This window comes from Hemitrygon akajei, chromosome 4 (genome assembly GCF_048418815.1).
Source record: "Hemitrygon akajei chromosome 4, sHemAka1.3, whole genome shotgun sequence".
NCBI classification, from domain to species: Eukaryota; Metazoa; Chordata; class Chondrichthyes; order Myliobatiformes; family Dasyatidae; genus Hemitrygon; species Hemitrygon akajei.
This window is the reverse complement of record NC_133127.1, coordinates 67,019,759-67,042,912: the sequence shown is the minus strand read 5'-3', so window position 1 is coordinate 67,042,912 and position 23,154 is coordinate 67,019,759. Positions and strand designations below refer to the sequence as shown.

At 40.6% G+C, this 23,154-nt stretch overlaps 1 protein-coding gene and 1 long non-coding RNA gene across 11 annotated transcripts in view; one reads left to right on the top strand and one right to left on the bottom strand.

Annotated features, from left to right (window-relative positions):
* inpp4b (inositol polyphosphate-4-phosphatase type II B) overlaps nucleotides 1-23,154 on the top strand; it is an 801,341-nt gene that overhangs the window by 480,977 nt on the left and 297,210 nt on the right. The window lies entirely within an intron of this gene.
* Nucleotides 814-20,039, bottom strand: LOC140726414 (uncharacterized). The gene is made up of 3 exons (XR_012098628.1): nucleotides 19,914-20,039; nucleotides 9,670-9,789; nucleotides 814-925 (listed from the first exon to the last, which is right to left on the bottom strand). It is a non-coding gene; the product is annotated as an uncharacterized lncRNA (long non-coding RNA).

The window sequence follows — 23,154 nt, the reverse complement described above, 5'->3', positions numbered from 1 at the left end:
CATGGAAAAGTTATACTAGATTAGAAAAAGTTTATTACAACATCTCCGTTCTTGATAACTTCCCATTTTCTTTGCATTGTTCACACTATTGACACTGTGACATTTAACATGCAATTAATGTTCAATAATTACTTACCTTTCTCACTTCAATTAATTACAAACAGCAGAGAGTTAGTGTTCACAGCTTCACACAGTTTCTTCGATAAGGTGTAGTCCTTAAAACTGTTGGACCTTTTTGAAGCCATGTTGAAGGATGCACAAAAATTGTGGTGAATCCTAATAAGCAGTACTCTACAACTTTAATGATTTCAACAAAAGCTAAAAAGCATGGCTGCAGTTATGAAAGGAATTATGGGTGGGTACACATGCTCTTATGAGACAGCTGTGGTATGACAAAAATTTGTAATCCAAATGATTATAATTGAAGCCTGCTACACTTGTGCCCAATTGCACCAGACAGCTGCATTTCCAAAAGTCCAATCATAATTGACAGCTCTGTGGCTGTGTGTCTTCTAGCCACTCATTAAATCCACAACGAGAAATCTCTACCTGTAATAGACTTTGCTAATATTGCAGAGAGGGAATTAGGGAGCCATTCAGGATCCTGTTGTATTTTGTATCATTCATGAAGCTGATAGAATGTACTTATGTCAAAGTCAAGTTTATTGTCATATGCACAAGTACACATTTGCATAGGTGCAATGGTAAAGCGTACTTGCATTAAATTCAAAGACCTATAGCAGGAGATATCTAACATTCACAAGAAAACATAAATTAACAAGATCAGTTATACTAAATTAGACAAAAACCATAACACAAATAAAGTGAAAAAAAAAATCATTCGTAGTGCAAAGAGTTTATAGTGTTGCTGTACAGAAGTAGTGATAAGGGTGGTGCAGGTTGGTCCAAGAACCCAAACAGGCATCTGTGGAAAGTGAAACAGAATTAGCATTTCACACAATGACCAATCAAAATGCAAGGCTAGCCATATTTCTCTCATCACAAATGAGAATATTTTGTGCTTTTATTTACAACCTCTGGTTTTTATTTCTGGACTGTCCAGTGGCAGGAAAGTCAACCACTGCCCTCCAGTTCAGTCTGTTGCCTTTGATGAAGTGCCACGTTGCAAATGGATTAAATTTTTTGATGTCTCAGGATTACATCCTGATTAATAAATCTCATGGAGAGAACTTGGTCCATTTTGGATATCTGTGCCTTACATATATGCCTAGTTGGGTGAACTATCCATTTTCAACACTAAGACTGCACCCTCATTTATTATCCATGGTAAACTTGTCCTATTGGGTCTTGCACTGCAGATTTGCCAAAGGGATAAGGTGAACTATCAATGGCATCACAGTCAAGTAAAGGTTAAGTGGTTGCATGTAGGTAGAGGTTATTTTGGCAGCTTTTTTTACTGAATGTATGTGATAATTACTGGTAGACTTTCCGGAGACCATGCAGTGTAAAAATCAGCAGGTGGCAAAACAATGGCAGAAGTAGAAAACAGATTCAGTTGACGTGTAATTGAACAGTCTTCACCATTTGATATCTGGTGAAAGAGAGATTCAACTGGGAGAAAAGTGTACAAAGAGGTTGCTCTAATTGATGTTCTAAGTCAATACATTCATTCTGCAATAAAATGACCTGCAATAAATGTGGAAAATGGCATACCTTCAAAAACTGTCACATACCTCTTACGATTATTTATTAGGTGGGTGGCCCAAGTATACCTAGACAAAGTAATGCCTGTCAGCTTCTTTTGCAGTTATTGCTGATACATACTAACCTTAGAGGTCTTTTAGAGGACATTGTTTCCCAATGTTTTTGTACTCATGGGAGTTCAGAAGAACGAGAGGGGATCTCATTGAAATCGAATGAATATGAAAGGCCTGGAGAGCGTGGACATGGAGAGCATGCTTTCCATAGACAATAGACAATAGACAGTAGGTGCAGGAGTAGGCCATTCGGCCCTTCGAGCCAGCACTGCCATTCACTGTGATCATGGCTGATCATACACAATCAGTACCCCGTTCCTGCCCTCTCCCCATATCCCTTGACCCCGCTATGTATAAGAGCTCTATCTAACTCTCTCTTGAATGCATCCAGAGACTTGGCCTCCACTGCCTTCTGGGGCAGAGCATTCCACATATCCACCACTCTCTGGGTGAAAAAGTTTTTCCGCATCTCTGTTCTAAATGGCCTACCCCTTATTCTTAAACTGTGGCCTCTAGTTCTGGACTCACCCATCAGCGGGAACATGCTTCCTGCCTCCAGTGTGTCCAATCCCTTAATAATCTTATATGTTTCAATCAGATCCCCTCTCATCCTTCTAAATTCCAGTGTATACAAGCCCAGTCGCTCCAATCTTTCAACATATGACAGTCCCGCCATTCTGGGAATTAACCTTGTGAACCTACGCTGCACTCCCTCAATAGCAAGAATGTCCTTCCTCAAATTTGGAGACCAAAACTGCACACAATACTCCAGGTGGGGTCTCACCAAGGCCCTGTACAGCTGCAGAAGGACCTCTTTACTCCTATACTCAATTCCTCTTGTTATAAAAACCAGCATGCCATTAGCTTTCTTCACTGCCTGATGTACCTGCATGCTTGCTTTCATTGACTGATGTACAAGAACACCTAGATCTCGTTGTACTTCCCCTTTTCCTAACTTGACTCCATTTAGATAGTAATCTGCCTTCCTGTTCTTGCCACCAAAGTGGATAACCTCACATTTATCCACATTAAACTGCATCTGCCATACACTTGCCCACTCACCCAACCTGTCCAAGTCACCCTGCATTCTCATAACATCCTCCTGACATTTCACACTGCCACCCAGCTTTGTGTCATCAGCAAATTTGCTAATGTTACTTTTAATCCCTTCATCTAAATCATTAATGTATATTGTAAACAGCTGCGGTCCCAGTACCGAACCTTGTGGTACCCCACTGGTCACAGCCTGCCATTCCGAAAGGGACCCGTTAATCGCTACTCTTTGTTTCCTGTCAGCCAGCCAATTTTCAATCCATGTCAGTAGTCTGCCCCCAATACCATGTGCCCTAATTTTGCCCACTAATCTCCTATGTGGGACTTCATCAAAAGCTTTCTGTAAGTCCAGGTACACTACATCCACTGGCTCTCCCTTGTCCATTTTCATAGTTACATCCTCATAAAACTCCAGAAGGTTAGTCAAGCATGATTTTCCCTTCATAAATCCATGCTGACTCGGACTGATCCTTCTACTGCTATCCAAATGTGTCGTAATTTCCTCTTTTATAATTGACTCCAGCATCTTTCCCACCACTGACGTCAGGCTAACCGGTCTATAATTCCCTGTTTTCTCTCTCCCTCCTTTCTTGAAAAGTGGGACAACATTAGCCACCCTCCAATCAGCAGGAACTGTTCCTGAATCTATAGAACATTGGAAAATGATTACCAATGTGTCCACGATTTCTAGAGCCACCTCTTTAAGTACCCTTGGATGCAGACCATCAGGTCCCGGGGACTTATCAGCCTTCAGACTCAACAGTCTATCCAACACCGTTTCTTGCCTAATATAAATTTCCTTCAGTTCATCCTTTACCCTAGTTCCTTTGGCCACTATTACATCTGGGAGATTGTTTGTGTCTTCCCTAGTGAAGACAGATCCAAAGTACCTGTTCAACTCATCTGCCATTTCCTTGTTCCCCATAATAAATTCACCCGTTTCTGTCTTCAATGGCCCAATTTTGGTCTTAACTATTTTTTTGCTATTCACATACCTAAAGAAGCTTTTACTATCCTCCTTTATATTCTTGGCTAGTTTACCTTCGTACCTCATTTTTTTCTTGGCGTATTGCCTTTTTTGTTATCTCCTGTTGCTCTTTAAAAGCTTCCCAGTCCTCCGGCTTCCCGCTCATCTTTGCTATGTTATACTTCTTCTCTTTTATTTTTATACTGCCCTTTACTTCCCTCGTCATCCCTATACTCCCCTTAGGATCTTTCTTCCTCTTTGGAATGAACTGATCCTGCACCCTCTGCATTATTCCCAGAAATACCTGCCAGTTTTGTTCCACTGTCTTCCCTCCTAGGGTATTGTTCCATTGAACTTTGGCCAGCTCCTCCCTCATAGCTCCATAGTTCCCTTTGTTCAACTGTAATACTGACACATCCGATTTTCCCTTCTCCTTCTCAAATTGTAGGTTAAAACATATCATATTATGGTCACTGCTTCCTAATGGTTCCTTTACCTCGAGGTCCCTGATCAAATCCGGTTCATTGCACAACACTAAATCTAGAATTGCCTTCTCCCTGGTAGGCTCCAGTACAAAGCTGTTCTAAGAATCCATCTCGGAGACACTCCACTAACTCCCTTTCTTGGGGTCCAGTACCATTCTGATTCTCCCAGTCTACCTGCATGTTGAAATCCCCCATGGCAACTGTATCATTACCTTTGCGACATGCCAATTTTAACTCTTCATTCAACTTACACCCTACATCCAGACTGCTGTTTGGGGGCCTGTAGATAACTCCCATTAGGGTCTTTCTACCCTTAGAATTTCTCAGTTCTATCCATACTGACTCTACATCCCCTGTTTCTATGTCCCCCCTTGCAAGGGACTGAATATCATTCCTCACCAACAGAGCCACCCCACCCCCTCTTCCAGTCAGTCTGTCCTTTCGATAAGATGTATAACCTTGAATATTCATTTCCCAGGCCCTGTCCGCTTGAAGCCATGTCTTTGTTATTCCCACATCGTACTTGCCAATTTCCAACTGAGCCTCAAGCTCATCTACTTTATTCCTTATACTTCGCGCATTCATATATAATACTTTTAATTCGTTACTCTCCTCTCCTTTCATATCAATTCCTATTTCACTTGGCCATACTGTATGATCTCTTCTTGAGCTTTCTACTCCATTGATTCTGTTGTCCTTTTTAACTTTTCTTTTTTTCACTTTCCCCTTAACTCCATCCTTATATTTCCAGTTCATCCCCTCCCCCCCACTACTTAGTTTAAACACATCCATGTTTCAGTGGCAAACCTGTCTGCCAGAATGCTGGTCCCCTGCCTATCAGAGTCTAATAGTGGGGGAGTCTAAGACCAGAGGACACAGCCTCAGAATACAATGAGGCCCATTCACAACAGAGATGAGGAGGAATTTCTTTGGCCAGAGGATGGTGAATCTGTGGAGTTCATTGCCATAGATGGTTGTGCAGGCCAAGTTATTGGGTGCATTTAAAGCAGAGTGTGATAGTTCCTTGATTATTAAGGGAGTCAAAGGGTACGGGGAGAAGGCAGGAAAATGGTGTTGAGAGGGAAAGTAAATGAACCATGACCAAATGGTGGAGCAACCTCGATGGGCTGAATGGCCTAATTCTGCTCCTATGTCTTCTGGCCTTATGGTCTAAAGTAATTGATTTCCACAGAGACAGTGATAGGAATTACAGTTTGTTGCAGGCTCCAGGGAAGGGGATATTCAGTAAGGGGTCAAGAAGATTATTCTGCAACTTCTTTTGGAAGTGTATATGTATGAACTGCAGGAGAGGCTAGTTTTGGTGAGTGGCTGAATAAGCTGCAAAATTCATTGCAAAAATACATTCAAATAATTATACATTTACAGCATCACAACTACTGTTCTCGGAATTTTACCCAGCATGCGGTTAATGCCATCAAGGAAGGACAAAATAAAGTTAAATTTGAGGTAAGTAAGGAAACAATAACCACAAGAGATTCTGCAGATGCTGGAAATGCAGAGCAAGACACACAAAATACTGGAGGAGTTCAGCAGGTCAGGCAGCATCTATGGAAATGAATAAATAGTCAACATTTCATGCCAAGACCATTCATCAGGACTCAGAAAATAATAATGCTTTTGAGAATATATTGAACAGCGAAAACTTTAAACGTGTGCGGCAGTACTGGGAAATTCAGCCTCACTGATAGCTTTGCAACAGAAACAAGCTGCTGATGCTGTTGAGTTATTCTTGTAAGTGAGAGGAGATTACATTCATCCAATTTTTCATACAAATTTGTTATGTACTAAAAGCAGCTTGTGGTTCCTATGACATAATGAAAGTTGATACATGGAGTTGGACTGCACCAATTAATACAGGGTAAGAATGTGGCACCCAACATTGACTGAGATGTCAAATCAGATTTTTTCAACTCCGTCAGCCATGTGGCATAGGATAACTCAGCTGCGAATGGACCCAAAGCTAATGTTTAAATTGTGCTTTAATTAATGAATTAGTTTTGCATGCTGCCAAGAAATGTTCTATGCTGTAGACCTGTATTCAAAATCTCTTCAACATAAATAAGGATTTTTTCAGAAAAATGTATGAAGGAATATCATTGCCAAAATTAAATTAAAGTGAACCACACACTCTTGAAGCTGACATCCAGGGGATTTTGCTTGTAGGTTGGTAGCATGGTGGGTCATTAAGTCACATATCACCTAAGTACTTTTCGTTTTATTAATTAATGAAAAGTTCGTGGTAACAAATGAAGAACTTAAGAACACATTACATGAGGTAATTTTGTTATGACAACATTTTTCTAGGCTAATGCAAGAAAATATTCTTCAGATTATTATCCACTCACCCTTTAAAAGTTATAGATCTGGAATTTCTCTTGCACTTAAAAATATGAACTGAAATGGAATAATGTGAAATTGAGACCAACCTAGTTCAAGGTAATGGGGATTTGCTTTGGAATTGTCAGGGAATGAGTGATAGACTAACCAAAAAGTGCTGTTCAGTCTCCGAGCCCAGGGAGTGATCACCCAGGTCCAAAAGCAATGTTTGATATGACACTTCCCCCATCCAACCCTCACCCATTCCAATACATGGATAGTCTGTGCAGCCACTAAGCTTGTTTCTCATCAGTGTCTGTATCAGTGGGATAGACAATAATGGCCTTTCAGTTAAGACCAGCCTCTGAATTTGATAGGTGAATATTTATATTATAATGTTACAAAAGTGAAGAAAAGCATTGAAAATTTCTCTATTTTTTTTGTACCAAAATCGAAGGATATGTAGGCCCAGCGCTGACCCAAGGGAATGATAGGCCACATCGGGAGCACCGGATACAGTATATCACCCCAGTTGACTCGCAGGTGAAGTGGTGCCTCACCTGAAAGGACTGTCTGGGGCCTGGGATGGATGTGGCCATTTATACATTGGGGAGACCCGCCGCAGACTGGGAGACCGTTTCGCCGAACACCGGCGCTCAGTCCTCCAGCAGTGGCGGGATCTCCCTGTGGCCACACACTTCAATTCCACAGACCACTCCCACTCCGACATGTCTGTCCATGGCCTCCTCTACCGTCAAGATGAGGCCACACGCAGGTCGATGGAGCAATACCTTATCTCCCGCCTAGGTAGCCTCCTACCTGCTGGCATGAACATCCAACTCACTGACCGTTGATACCCCTGCCCCCCCTTACCCCCATCCCTATATTATTTTAGTCTGGTTCTCTTTCTCTCTCTCTCTTTTCCCCCCTCCCTATAATCTCCCCCCCAGCCCTACCTTTCTTTCTCTTTTATTTCCCATAATTCTCCACCTTCACCCTAGCCTATTTCCCTCCAGCCTATCACTTCCTAGCTCTCTACTTTATCCCTCCCCCAACTTCTTATCCCCCCTCGACCATCCCATGTTACTTCACTCCTGATGAAGGGTTTCGGCCCGAAACGTCGTCACTACCTCCTCCCATAGATGCTGTCTGGCCTGCTGAGTTCTGCCAGCATTTTGTGTTTTTATTCAAAATTAATCTTGATTGTCGTTTTAACCTTAAAATGCTAGCTGAATAACATTGTTTATTTTTATATCTTATTACTTGGTATTATAATTTAGATCAATTTTTCACTTGAAGCTTTTTATAAAACTTAAGTTGAGGCATGTGATCATTAGGTGGCAGTCTAATATAATTAAATTCACATTTTTAGATACAAAGGTTAAATTTTGTTTTTATTTTTCCCTCTACCAGTTCCACTGATATATATTTTAAATTGCTTGTCTTTCCTGCTTCCTGACTGGACTGACAATTGGCAGCAACTTTTTTTAATAAGCTGAGCTTTCCGTTGACCCTGCACTATTCTTAGTATCAGTATATAAAAATGTGCACCTCATTCACTTTCCTTTCCTGCATCAGCCCACCCCTAACCTGTACTGCTAAAAGTTGGCCTGCAACGCACTCCAAATCCTTCCTACTCCTTCAGTCACTCAAAATTTACCTGAGGCTTCCGCTATACCTTGCCCAAGCTTCCGTCTAACCAAAAAGACATTGGAATAAAATGTAGGGAGTAATATCACCAAATGATTACAGGAGTATGTTAGGCAAAAGATTATCAAAGCACAACACAAGATAAAATATCAAAAAGGCACTACAGTGACTAACACAGAAAGACTAGACCCTCAACATCTGACACAAGAATACTAGAAGCTGTAAAGCCAATGTGAGCTTCAACTTAATAGCTGCATCATTAAAAAATATAAATTATTTTGTTATTATGATTTAAAAAAAATAACTTTTTCACCTTACTCTCCTACCTTCTTTGAGTAAGACCATAAGGCAACTGAAGAACAATTAATTTAAATAAAATGTATTGAATTTTGGAATTAAGGAAGTTTTCCCTGTCAGAATTTATAAATTTGTATCTAAGCCCAGCACATGTGTGATACAGAAGTGCTGAATGACTTGGCATGATGTCTTTCAGAGAAAGAACCTGAAAGACTAAACATATTACTGGGGTTGGCATTCTTCCCACTTGATTCTAAGTCAGACCACGCAGATGAGTGATGAGGACTGGAAAAGCCGAAGAACATAGTTGACTGAATTTTACTTGTAGAAATAAGCACATTTATATGTCTCTAAACCAACAGCAACAGGCAAACAATGCAGGTTCTATTCATTGTGGATTCATAAACAAAATGCATAATATTATTTAAATCCATAGTTATTGGATTTATAATAGTTATAGTTAAAGACATTATTCAGTTTGGAGAAGGAAGTTTATGGATGTACATTGATTATCTATAAAGCAATGCTAGTTTTATACTTTTAATAGAAAAAAAATGTTCTGTTCAGTCAGTGAGCAAGTGCAAGTGAACAGTCTCCAAACAGATGTTTCACAATTTCCTCCTCCTCATCTTGTTCCCCCATCACCCATCCTTTCCACCAAAGTGTCAGGCTGAGTATTATTACCCAAGCATTTAAAACAGAAAATCTAACTTTCATTCTTGCATAATATAATATCTGTTTTATTGCTTCAAAGGAATTTTGTACACGTGCTGCTTTATATGATGTTCCCTGTTGCAGGTGAGCAAATAAACTGTCTCAAATATATTCACTGACACAGGTCAGCTGGTCACTTATTCCTTTCTCTTTGTTATGAACAATTTAGCCAATAGGTTTCACAAAAAAGTAACCACACTGTTATAAATCAGTTTTGAATCTCTAGAAAACATAAAAGGCACAGAATAAATACAGGTTTAATCATTGGTGTTAGGATCTAGGGATCCTACAGGCAAACCTGTCTTTACCTCCCCCTCTCTCCACTTTCCGCAGGGGTTGCTCCCTCAGTGATTCTCTTGTCCGTTCGTCCCTCCCCACTATTCTCCCTCCCAGCACATCCCTGCAAGCAGGCAAACTGCGACACCGGCCAATGCACCTCTTCCCTTACCTCCGTTCAGGGTCTCAAACAGTCCTTCCATGTGAGGCAACAGTTCACCTGCAAATCAGCTGGACTTGTCTATTGTGTCCGGTGTTCCCGATGTGGCCTTCTGTACACCGGCGAGACCTGCTGTAAATTGGGAGACCGCTTCGTCAAGCACCTCCACTTCATGAGCAAAATGCGGTATTTCCTGCTGGCTAGACATTTTAATTCCAATTCCTATTCCCATTCCTGTTCCAACATGTCAGTCCAGGGCTTCTCTTGTGCCGAGGTGAGGCCACTCTTAGGGTGGAGGAACAACATCTGTATTCCATCTGGGTAGCCTCCAACCCGATGGCATGAATATTGATTTCTCCTTCTGGGTAAAAAAAATCTTCCCCTCCCCCCCCTTTCTCTATTCCTCACTCTGACTTTTTACCTCCTTTCACCTGCCTATCACTTCCCCTTGGGACCTCTTCTTTCCTTTCTCCTCTGGTCCACTCTCCTCTTCTATCAGATTCCTTTCTCTCCAGCCCTTTACCTTTCCTACCCACCTGGCTTCACCTATCACCTTCTAGCTAACTTCCCTCCCTTCTCTCCACATTTTTATTCTGCTGTCTTTTGCCTTCCTTTCCAGTCCTGAGGAAGGGTCTTGGCCTCAGGACCCTTGGCCTGTTTATTAATTTCCATAGATGCTGCCTGACCTGCTGATTTCTTCAGCATCTTGTGTATGTTGCATAAAGATAAGTCTTTGCCTTTTTTAGATGATAGATACTTTATTCATCCCCATGGGGAAATTATTATTGCCATTATTTTTTTACTTCTCTATATTTCCTTTGTAAAACCATATGTATTGTGTTCATATGCTGCTAGGTTTCAAAATTGTCTGTAAATCCCTAGGTTATGTTTAATCATAGCCCATCTCTCCAGGATGTCCATGAACTAAGAGGCTCAAGCATTGAAAGACCATGGGTTTGAGCCTCATAGTAATGTTATTGTTAATCTGTGGAAACTCTTGCATTTAAAAAAAATGTCTATCTCGCCAGTAGCTTCTGCTGAGCAAACCTTGGGAAGCTGGCTGAGCAGAAATGAGCAGTGGCATGTGCTTTGAAGAGCGTGCAAGAGTACTCCTTTTGCACTGAGAAACTGATCTTCAGATCGTCTTATAATTTATTGGTGAGACAAGTTTAGAAATTTAAGACAGGCTAATGCCTGCACAGTGACATTTTTTAGGCTTTAACTTGAGGAAGTAATAGAGTGAGCTCTTGTGCATTGAGAAGGCTCTTTAACTAATACAATGCCATTTGCCTCCAGATGCCAATGGCTTTGGGATCTCACGCTTCAGTTATGATTCCAATTTTACAAAGGCAAAAGAAGACATGGCTCATAATCAGAATCAGGTTTACTATCACTGTATTATATCATGTGAAATGTGCTGTTTTGCAGAGGCAGTGAAGGCATAAAATTATATGCATTAAAAATTTAAAAAACAGAGAAATAAAGGAATAATGAGTTTCAGAGACAATTCAGATGTGATGACAGAGGGAAAAGTTGTTCCTGAATTGCTGAGTGTGGGTTTTCAAGTTCCTGCACCTCTGAACTGCTGGTAGAAATGAGAAGAGGGCATGTACTGTGTGGTGAGGGTCCTTAGTGATGGACGTCACCTTCTTGAGGCAGCACCTCTTGAGGATGTCCTCGATGGTGGGCGGGTTGTGCCTGTGATGCAGCTGGCTGAATCTATAGAACCTTGCAGCCTCTTGTGATTCTCTGCTTTAGAGTCCCCATTGCGGTCATAATATACACCACCGGGCATCTAAGGAAATTTGCAAGGATCACTGGTGACATACCAAATCTCTTAAACCCCCACAGAGGTAGAGTCGCTGACATGACTTCTTCGTGCTTGTATCAGTATGTTGGGCATGGGACATATCCTCTGAGATGTTAGCACAAAGGAACTTTAAGCTGTTTTTCCTTTCTACTGCTGACCCCTCAATGAGGGCTGGTTCTTGCTCTCCCAACTTCCCCTTCCTGAAGCCCACCATCAATTCTTTGGTCTTGCTTATGTTGAGTGTAAGTTTGTTGCTGTGACACCATTCAACCAGGTGATCTATCTCACTCCTGTATGTCCCTTGTTGCCATCTGAAATTCTGTCAACAGTCAGTTCATCCATGAATTTATAGATGGCATTTGGATGGTGCTTAGTCATAAAGTCATGAGTGTAGAGCAGTGGGCGAAGCAAACATCCTTGCGGTGCACTTGTGTTGATTGTCAGTCAGGAGGAGATGTTATTTCTAATCTATACTGACTGTGGTCTTGCAACAAGGAAGATGAAGATCTCATTGCAGAAGGAAGTACAGAGATGCAAGACAAGAAGCTTAGTGATTATTACCGAGAGGAGGATGGTATTGAATGCTGAGCTGTAATTGATATGTAGCAGCCTAACATATGCTTTTCTGTTGTCTGGGTGCCCCAGAGTGGAGTGGAGAGCCAGTAAGAATGCTTCTGCCATAGATTTGTTTTGGCAGTAGTTGAATTGAAGCAGGAGTAGTTTCTTGCTCCTGAAAGAGTTAATTCTAGCCATAACCACCGGTATGATTGCTGCCCTTTTGAAACAGGTGGGAATCTCAGACTGCAGCAGTGGGAGGTTGAAGCTGTCCTCGAGCACTCCAGCCAGATTGGCACAGATTTTCAGTACCCAGCCAGGTATAACATCAGTGCCAGATGCCTTGTGATGATTTGTTCTCTTGAAGTATGTTTTGACATTGGCCGTCAAGACCAAAATCACATGGCAGCCAGATGCTTTCTTAGTACTTTTCTCCTGTTTTATACATCACTATTATTATTTTTATTTATTTATTTATTAATTTTTAAAGAGAATTACATAAAATGAATAGAATATTAGAATAGTGAAAAATTAATGTTGACCCTCCCCCACCTTAGATCCCTATCTGAAAAAAAAGAAAGAAAAAAAATAGAAAGATTGCCTGGATATCGGAGGATCCCCACATGCTCCATGGAGTTCAAAATAACTTTAGTTTTTATTTTCCCCAAATAACATAATTTTATCTTCAAAGGACTATATATTTAATCCTATCTTTTGTAGATAGGGGTGCCAAATTTTCAAAAATATATCATATTCATTTCGTAAATTATAAGTAATTTTTTCAAGTGGAATGCAGCTATATATTTCATTATTCCAACGGTCCATAGTTAAGTATGAATCTGATTTCCAAGTAACTGCAATAGCTTTTTTGGCTACTGCCAATGCAATTTTTATAAATTTTTTCTGATAATTATTCAATTTAGGTTTCGGTATTATCCCTTCAATATCACCTAATAAAAATAATATTGGGCTATGTGGGAGTTGTATTCCAATAATTTGTTCCAGTAAAAGTCTTAAATTTATCCCAAAAGGTTGAATTTTAGAACAAGACCAAGTAGAATGATAAAAGGTACCAATTTCTTGATTACATCGAAAACATTGGTCAGATAAATTTGAATTTAATCTATTTATTTTCTGTGGTGTTATATATAATTGATGTAAAAAATTATATTGTACTAATCTAAGTCGGACATTTATTGTATTTATCATACTATCAAGACATAATCTTGGCCAATTTTTTTCATCAATTTTAATATTCAAATCAGTTTCCCATTTTTGTCTTGATTTATGAATTCCTGGTTTAATTATCTGATTTTGAATCAAATTATACAGACAAGATATAAATTTTTTAATTTTTCCTTTTTGAATTAAGATTTCTATTTCATTAGGTTTTGGCATTAACATTGTTTGACCCAGTTTATCTCGTAAATAGGCCTTTAATTGAAAATAACAGAAAAGAGTGTTATTTGATATTTTATATTTATTTTTTAATTGATCAAACGACATCAATATACCTCCTTCAAAACAGTCTGGCAGTGAGATTGGTTTGGCATGATGTACAATGGATGGCACCAAGATTGGGGATTGTAGTGGACAGTGAGGAAGGCTATCAAAGCTTGCAGTGGGGTCTGAATCAGCTGGAAAAATGGGCCGAAAAATGGCAGGTGGAACTTTCCGCAGACAAGTGAGAGATGTTGTACTTCAGGAAGACCAACCAGAGTAGGGCACGGTAAGTGGTAGGACACTGAAGAGTGTGGTAGAACAGAGAGATCAGAGAATACAGATCTATAATTCCTTGAATGTAGCGTCATAGGTAGTTAGAGTTGTAAAGAAAGGTTTTGGCATATTGACCTTCATAAATCAATGTATTGCATGCAGGAGTTGGGATATTGTATTGAAAATGTATAAGGCGTTGGTGCACGTTGGTGCAGCCTAATTTGGAGTAAGTGTGTATTTTGGTCACTTACCTACAGGAAAGATGTAAATAAGATTGAAAGAATGCCAAGAAAATTTACAACTCTTGAGGACCAGAGTTATAGGAAAGGTAGAATAGGTTAGGACTTTATTCTCTAGAATATAGAAGATTGAGGGAAGATTTGATAAAGGTACACAAAGTTGTGATGGATGTATTTAAGGTAAATGCAGGCAGGCTTTTTCCACTGAGGTTGAGTGAGACTAGAATCAGAGGTCTGAAAGTTGAAAAGTTTAAAAGGAACTTGAGAGGAAACTTCTTCATTCAGAGGGTTGTGAGCGTGTGGAACGAGCTGCCAGCACAAATGGTGGATGTGGGTTGGAATTCAGCATTTAGGAGATAATTGGATAGCTACGTGTATGGGAGGCTATGGTCTGGGTGTAGGTCTATGGGAGATAAATGGTTCGGCACAAACTAGATGGATCACAGGACCTGTTAGTGTGCTGCAGTGTTCTATGACTCTGTGACTTTAACCTGCTAATGTATTGCTGATAACCTTTTGTTTAAGCTTTTAAAAATGTTGTGCATTATTCTGCTTTTGGGAGAAATGCATGAACAAAAGAAAGCTTAGAGTGAAATACTTTTGCTGCTGATCAAATGTCAATCCAACCTGTCTGAATAAGTTTGCCTACTAACAGAATTGAAATGTAGAATGACCCTGTTCTGAATTGTGAAAACCCTACAAGCAATTTTCACTGAGAAAATACTTCAAAGTTATCATCATTCTTGAGTTTTCCACTGGTTTTAAATATTTGCAGTTGTATTTTGGAGAAAGTGGAATGGACGTCTGACAGCACCAGCAAGACGGGAAATCTATACTACTCTGCGGCTGGTTTGACTATTCCCACTATAGGCACTTTACAGCTTACAAAATTGCTTATAAATATGTATAAGTGAATTTATAATTAAAATAAGATAACAGGAAGATAAAGCAGGGAGTGATGCTTTGTAAATGTGGTAAATTTGATTATTTTAGTTCTCACATTATGCTCAACGCCTCATCAAAATAACTTACTTTGCAGCATTATACAACCTCGCTCTCTGTTGGGTCCTAATTCATAAGGTTGGCAGCTCTTGTTTGAAGAAAGTATGATATACAGCTCATTTAATGCTGACCTTTTCAAAACAAGCATTGTTGAGCATGGGGTCTGGCGGAGGCTGATAAAGGCAACTTGTTTTGTTAATTCTGGATTGACTGATTGATAAGAAAGAATAAATGTTTTCTTACAGAGGACTTGTCAAGAGCTACGCATATTATATACCTTGTGGGCATTGATGAAGCAGACTTAAAAATAACATTTAAATAGATATTGATAAAATGGAAAATTTATTGTAAATTCTTGGAAAGTGTCAAATAAATCACCAGGAGACTGTTTCTGCAAGGTGAAAAATAAATGTTTCAAATGCTACCTTGGTTAGACTGGACACATGAGATTAAGAGCAGTTTGCCAACTTTCCTTTTAAGTATACTTGTGGAGAAAACAAATGTGTTTGTTTTATATGATGCAATTTGAGTAGAACATACACTCAAAGACCACTTCATTAGGCACAGGAGGTACCTAACAAAGTGGCCATTGAGTGTATGTTTGTGGTTTTCTGTTGCTGTAGCACATCCGCTTCAAAGGTTGACGTTCAGAGATGATCATGCTGTCACTGTCACCTTCCTGGCAGCTCGAACCAGTCTGGCCATTCTCAATATTCAAAGTTAAAAGTTAATTTATTCTCAAAGTACACACATGTCACCACAAATAACCCTGAAATTCATTTTCTTGCAGGCATTCACAGTAACTACAGTAAACACAATAGAATCAATGAAAGACTGCCCATAACAGGGTGGACAAACAATGTGCAAAAGACAACAAACTGTGCAAATATAAACAGAAAAAAAGAAATAATAATAATAGTAAATAAGCAATAAACATTGAGAACATGAGATGGCGAGTCCTTGAAAATGAGTCCATAGGTTGTGAGAACAGTGCAGTGACAGGGTGAGTGAAGCTGAGTGAAGTTATCTCCAATGGTTTAAGAGCCTGATGGTTGAGGGGTAATAACTGTTCCTGAACCTGGTGTTCTGGGTCCTGAGGCTGCTGTACCTTCTTCTTGATGGCAGCAGCAAGAAGAGAGCATGGCCTGGGTGGTGGGGGCCCTTGATGATGGACACTGCTTTCCACTCCGTGTAGATGTGCTCAGTGGCGAGGAGGACTTCATGACGAGGCCATATCCACTCTGATTTCCCTCATTCACAAGGCATTTTTGCCCTCAGAATCACCAGTCACTGGATGGTTTTTGTTTTTTTGCATCATTCTCTGTAAACTTTAGAGAATGTTGTATGTGAAAGTTCCAGGAAATCAGCAGTTTCTAAGATGCTCAAACCCCCCGTTTGGCACGAACAGTCATTCCATGGTCAAAGTTACTTAGATCAATTTTCTTCCTCATTCTGATATTTGGTCTGAGCAACAACTGAACCTCTTGACCATGTCTGTGTGCTTTAATGCTTTGAGTTGCTGCCACGATTTGCTGATTTGATATTTGCATTTATGAGCAGGTGTACAACTGTACCTAATAAAGTGACCACAGAGTGTATGTTACTGTTAAACGATGAGGAATTCCCACCCCTCATAGGTGGATAGACTATGTATTAATGCAGAAAAAGGAGATGTTATTAGAAATTGTAGAACATCCAAAAGTTTGCACTAGATGCGTGGAGGTTTGTAGATACTGGAGGGATGAATGCTTGGTGGTTGGGGCAGTAGAAGAGGTAGACTTGAAGCTTTGAGGAAATTTTGGAAAATCGGGACATCAGGGAGTCTGGAATCTTGCAATAAGGGTATGGAGGGCCTGGGGGATTAGGAAGTTTGAGTATTGGTTCATGTCATGTTGTGGGCACAGTTAGCTGAATGGGGTTAGTTTTCCCAAAGGTACGTGTGAGAACGTAACAAAGAGAAGTACCAATTTATAGTATTAAAAGTTAATTGTCCCAGGAATGCCCAACAGTGGCATGGCTTAGTTTACTTTCACCCACTGACTCAGAGAAACTGTTGAACAGAGAATGATAACATCTTGTGGAAATCTTGTTGAGCATACAGGGATGAATCTCTTCAAGGAATGCCTTATGAAATGTTTCCAGTCCAGGAGATGGGTGCAGAGTGTCTTAATCCAGGAAAAATCAATTTTTAAAAGCGTGGTATGCAGGTACAAGTAATGAGGAAAGCTTACAGAATGTTATTATTTATTGCTACAAGGATTGAAAATGCAGTAAATGCAGGGAGTTCATGCTTCAGTTAAATAGGTCATTAGTGAGGCTACATTTAGAGTGCTGAACAGCACTGGTCTCATTATATAAGGAAGGCCTTTGATAAATTAGAAGTAATCCAAAGAAAGGTTTTCAGACTAATAGCTGGAATGGACAGGTTATCTAATGAGAAAAGGTAGGACTGATAATGGATGCATCTGTTGGAGTTCAGACTAGTGAAAGGAGTCTTGAATGGAATGCATAAAATTCTTGGCTGGGTGGATATAAGATCATGCGACCATAAGAGATAGGATCAGAATGAGGCCATTCTGCCCATCGAGTCTGCTGGGCCATTTCATCATGGCTAATTCAGTTTCCCTCTTCATGTCGTAACTGATCAAGAACCTCTGCTCTAAATAAACTTAATGACTTGGCTTCCACAGCAGCCTATGGCAACAAATTTCACAGATTTACCACACTCTGGCTAAAGAAATTCCTTCTCATCTCCATTCTAAATGGACATTCCTCTATTCTAGTGAACCTCCTCTGAACCCTCTCCAATTTCAGCACATCCTTTCTTAGATAAGGGGCCCAAAACTGGTCACAATACTCCAAGTGAGGTCTCACTAGTGCTTTATGAAACTCCAATGTTACACCCTTGCTTTTTATTCTAGTTCTTTTGAAATGAATGCAACATTGCAATTGGCTTCCTCACCACCGACTCACCTGCAAGTTAACCTTTAGAGAACCCTGCACAGATACTCTGAAGTGCTTTTTCACCTTGGATTTTTGAATTTTATGCCCATTTAGAAAATAGTCTATGTTTTTCTTCCTTCTACCAATGTTTATGACTATACAATTCCTGACACTGTATTCCATTTCCCAATTCTTTTCCCATTCTAATCTGTCTAAGTCCTCTGCATCCTCCTTGTTTCCTCAATACTATCTGTCCCTCCACCTATCTTCACCACAAAGCCATCAATTCTGTCATCACATATAATGTAATAAGAAACAGTCCCAACGCCTACCCTACGGAACACCATTAGTCAATGGCAGCCAACTGGAAAAGGCTCCCTTTATTCCCACTCTTTGCCTCATGCCAATCAGCCATGCCCGTATCTTTCCAGTAATACCATGGGCTCTTATCTTGTTTTGCAGCCTTATGAGTGGCACCTTGACAAAGGCTTCCTGAAAATCTAAATAAACTGATTCTCCTTTATCTGTCCTTCTTGGTATTTCCTTAAAGAGGATGAAGATGATGTTAAACGCCTATGGAGCTATGAATTACAGTTTTAAAATTAGGGTTATTCATTTAAGACTGAAATGATGTGAAACGTTTTGGGTAATACGCTTTTTGGAACTCTCTTCCTCAAAGGTCAGTGAAAGCAGTCTGATTACTTTTAAGGCAGAGGTAAATAAGCAAGTGCTGAAAAGTTACAGGACTGAGGAGTTCAGCTACGATTTTATCAATAGTGCAACAGGGTTGAATGTCCTAGTGGCCCATCTCAGCTCCAAAAATGACCTTTGTATTTAGTTTGTGTTTGCTAATATTACAACATTGAATGAATAGTGTTGCTCAAGGCTCCCTTTTACAAAAACAGATTCCATTCCACATGTTTTAGTATCCAATATTACACAATTAGCAAAATTTTATGGTTTCCGAGTTTCCGGAATTCCTGTCTTTCCTTAATTGTGTTGCTAAAATTGTCTGGCAGCGAGACAATGAGAACCTACTTCAGAACCTCCGTGTTATTTAAATATTGAGCTATTTTTAAAAATCAAAGGTAGAAGGCACACTTTACAACTTAAACCAAGATATTCCACCAAAGGTCTCTGAGCTGCCGCTGCTTTGGTGTAACTGACAAGTGTGCCTGTTGCACTCTGCCATGCTTCGAACATTAATCTAAAATAGGGATCAATAATTCTAGTCTAGTAATATGAAACTGTAGATGTGAAAGTCAAGAGAAGAGGCTGTGCAGTTCAGCACTGCCGGCAGCAATGTAAGAGATGTAGATTTATGGTTGTTAATTTGCTGAGATCAGAGCTTACTGATACTAGAAGCAGTACTTTATCAAACTATGTTTGTTCGGGACATTAGATGTTTCATTTATGTAAATATTTAGAAGTTGGATCCAACCCCAAATTCAATTCCCATTTTTCAGTGTAAATGTTGTGTTTATACATGCCAAATCTTAGTGAGATTTAAACTGATCAAAGTGAGATGTAATTTATCTTCCTACTAATTTAGATGCACACACCAATATAAACTTTAGGCATTCAACTAATCCTAGCTGGTATGTCTGCTTCATAATAACACTCATCTATTCTGGTTGTCAACTGCTCTCTTTTCCTGCGTGGAAAAAAGAAATCTGAACTTGTGTTCAGACAGAAGTAGCTTTTATGCATCAGCCAGTGAACATTGAAATTAATTGATAGTAATGGAGCTGTTCACAGCCATTGCAATTAACTTTGCTGCCTGACTTATGTGTTGGCTATTAGAAATAGCATGGTGTTAAGCAGACCAAAAGTTCTTTGTGGACAGGAAACCGGAAGCAAGTTGTAGGTCTGTAAAAGTTCTTGTAAATGAATCAATTTAGACTGATGGTGAGAAGCTGTGGTGAAAGATCAGTCACAAATTGTCAAATTAATAGACTACATGAAGCTGAAAAAAACATGCTTTACTGTACCTCTGAGTGTTTAAAGCCAGCAAGCCTCCTTGTAAACTTTTCAACATTCTCACTGCAGTGAAACCCACATATAATTGTTTGCAACAAAGCTACACCAGCTGATAATGCGTTGCTGATAATCTGTTGTTTACATTTTGATAACTGTTGTGCATAATTCTGCTTTTGGTAGGACTCCATGAACAGAAGAAAGCCTAGACTTGGAATGAAACCTTTTTGCTTTTTCTCTCCCCTGCTGATGAAATGTTATTTGTGATATCTTTTGTGATGTGTTGCGTTCAGTTTTCACCTATCTATCGTCTGTAAATGATGCATCAATAAACTGTTAACATTACCTGTTGTTTTTACGAGTGTTGGGAGTGTGGTTGAGGTACACGTAGATGTTAATTTAAACCTGCAAGTTACTTGTGCTCATTTGATTCTTAACCTTTAGTAAAGTCTGATAAATGTACAGAAGCGAGGAGTTTAGGCAAAATGTTGGCTTAAAAGTAGTTTCTTCGCAGACTGTCTCTTAAGAATTTTTCTTAACATCTTTGCAGCATAGAGTGCTGTTAATCACAAGATACAATTTTTAAAGGGATGGTAGCCTTAAAGTAACAATCATTGCTCACAACCAATATTACATAACCAATTAAATTTCAATATCCAACATGCTTGGGACTTCAGTGGTGCTGAAATGTTTGCTGTTTTTGATTGCTCAATGATGAAATATAGTTTTAACTCACTTTTTTGATGTTACACAGTATTGTAATAAAACTTCCAATGAACAGAGTGAGTACGTAGGGCATGTAACAAGCAGCAACTGATGAGCCAGCTGTGGAACCAAAGGGATTCTGGACAGTTAAATAGTGGACTATTGCAGTTTTGTTACACTACAAATATTAATTTTGTGTTGCCCCCAGCCAAAATTAAGGACCCCCATTTCTCAGGACATGCTCTCTTCACATTGTTACCATTAGGAAGGAGGTACAGAATCCTAATGGCACACACTCAGTGATTTGGGGACAGCTTCTTCTCCTCTGCCATCCGATTCCTAGATGGAGATAGAATACATAAACACTGTCTCACTTTTATTATTTCTGTTTTTGCACTATTTTAATTTAACTATTTAATATCTTACTGTGCAACACACACAAAATGCTGGAGGAACTCAGTAGGCCAGGCAGCATCTATGGAAAAAACGTACAGTCGACGCTTCGGGCCGAGACCCTTAGGCAGGACTGGAGAAGAAAAGCTGAGGAGTAGATTTAAAAGGTGGGGGGAGGGGGGAGAGAAACACCAGGTGACAGGTGAAACCTGGAGGGGGAGGTATGAAGTAAAGAGCTGAGAAGTTGATTGGTGAAAGAGACAGAAGGACATGGAAGAAAGAAAAAGGGGGAGGAGCACCAGAGGGAGGAGATGGGTGGGCAAGGAGGTAAGGTGAGGGAGGGCAAAGGGGGTGTGAAGTGGTGAAGGGGAGGGGGCTGGGGGGCATTACTGGAAGTTTGAGAAATCGATGTTAATGCTGTCAGGTTGGAGGCTACCCAAACAGAATACAAGGTGTTGTTCCTCCAACCTAAGTGTGGCCTCATCATGACAGTGGAGGAAGCCATAGATGGCCATATCAGAATGAGAATGGGATGTGGTATTAAAATAGGTGGCCACTGGGAGATCCTGCTTGCTCTGGCAGATGGAGCGTAGATGTGTGGTGAAGCAGTCTCCCAATCTATGTCAGGTCTCACCAATATACAGGAGGCCACACCGGGAGGACCGGACACAGTAAATGACCCCAACAGACTCACAAGTGAAGTGTTGCCTCACTTGGAAGGACTGTTTTGGGCCCTGAATAGTAGTGAGGGAGGAAGTGCAGGAGTAGGTATGCAACTTGTTCCGCTTGCAAGGATAAGTGCCAGGAGGGAGATGAGTGGGGAGGGACGAATGGACAAGGGAGTTGTGTGGGGAGTAATCCCTGTGGAAAGCAGAAAGTGGAGTGGAGGAGAGGGAAAGATGTGCTTGGTGGTGGGATCCCATTGGAGGTGGCGTAAATTTCAGAGAATTATGTGCTGGATAAGGAGTCTGGTGGGGTGGTAGGTGAGGACAAGAGGAACCCTATCCCTGGTAGGGTGGCATGAAGATGGGATACAAGCAGACGTGCGTGAAATGGAGGTGATGCGGTTGAGAGCAATGTTGATGGTGGAGGAAGGAAAGCCCCTTTCTTTGAAAAAGGAGGACATCTCCTTTGTTCTAGAATGAAAAGCCTTATCCTGAGAGCAGATACGGTGGAGACGGAGGAATTGAGAAAAGGTGATGGCGTTTTTTACAAGTAGCGGGGTGGGACAAGGTATAATCCAGGTAGCTGTGAGAGTCTGTAGGTTTGTAATAGAAATCCGTGGATAAGCTGTCTCCAGAGAAAGAGACAGTGAGATCAAGGAGGGAAGGGAAATGTCGGAAATGGACCAGGTGAACTTGAGGGCAGGGTGGAAGTTGGAGGCAAAGTCGATGAAGTCGACGAGTTCAGCTTGGGTGCAGGAAGCAGCACCAATGAAGTCGTTGATGCAGCGTGGGAAAAGTGCAGCACCGTCCCCAATGTAAGCTTGGAACGTAGACTGTTCCACTTAGCTGAAAAACAGGCAAGTATAACTGGGACCCATGTCGGTGCGCCTGGCTACCCCATTTGTTTGAAGGAAATGGGGGGAGCCAAAGGAGAAGTTATTTAGAGGGAGAACAAGTTTCGCTTGGCTGAGGAGAGTATGATGGAGGAGATCTAGTTAGGTCTTTTGTCCAGAAAAGAACAGAGAGCTTTGAAGCTCTCTGGTGGGGATGGAGGTGCATAGGGACTGAACATCCATAGTAGACCTAAGATGATGATGGCCAGGGAACTTGAAATCCTTGAAAAGATCAAGAGCATGTGAGATGTCACAGATGTAGGTAAAAAGGGACTGAAATAGAGGGGATAAAACAGAGCTGAGATATGCAGATATGAGTTCAGTGGGGCAGGAACAAGATGAAACAGTGGGTCTACCTGGACAAGTAGGTTTGTGGATCTTGGTTAGGGTGTAGAAATGGGAGGTTCAGGGTGTGAGAGCTATGAGGTTGGCGGTGGTGGATGGGAGATCCCCAGAGTAAATAAGGCTGGTGATGGTGTGGGAGGCAATGGCCTGGTGTTCCTTAGTGGGGTCCTGTTTGAGGGGTAAGTAAGAGGAGGTGTCTGAGAGTTGGCACTGGGCGTCAGCAAGGTAGAGGTCAGTATGCCAGATTACTACCC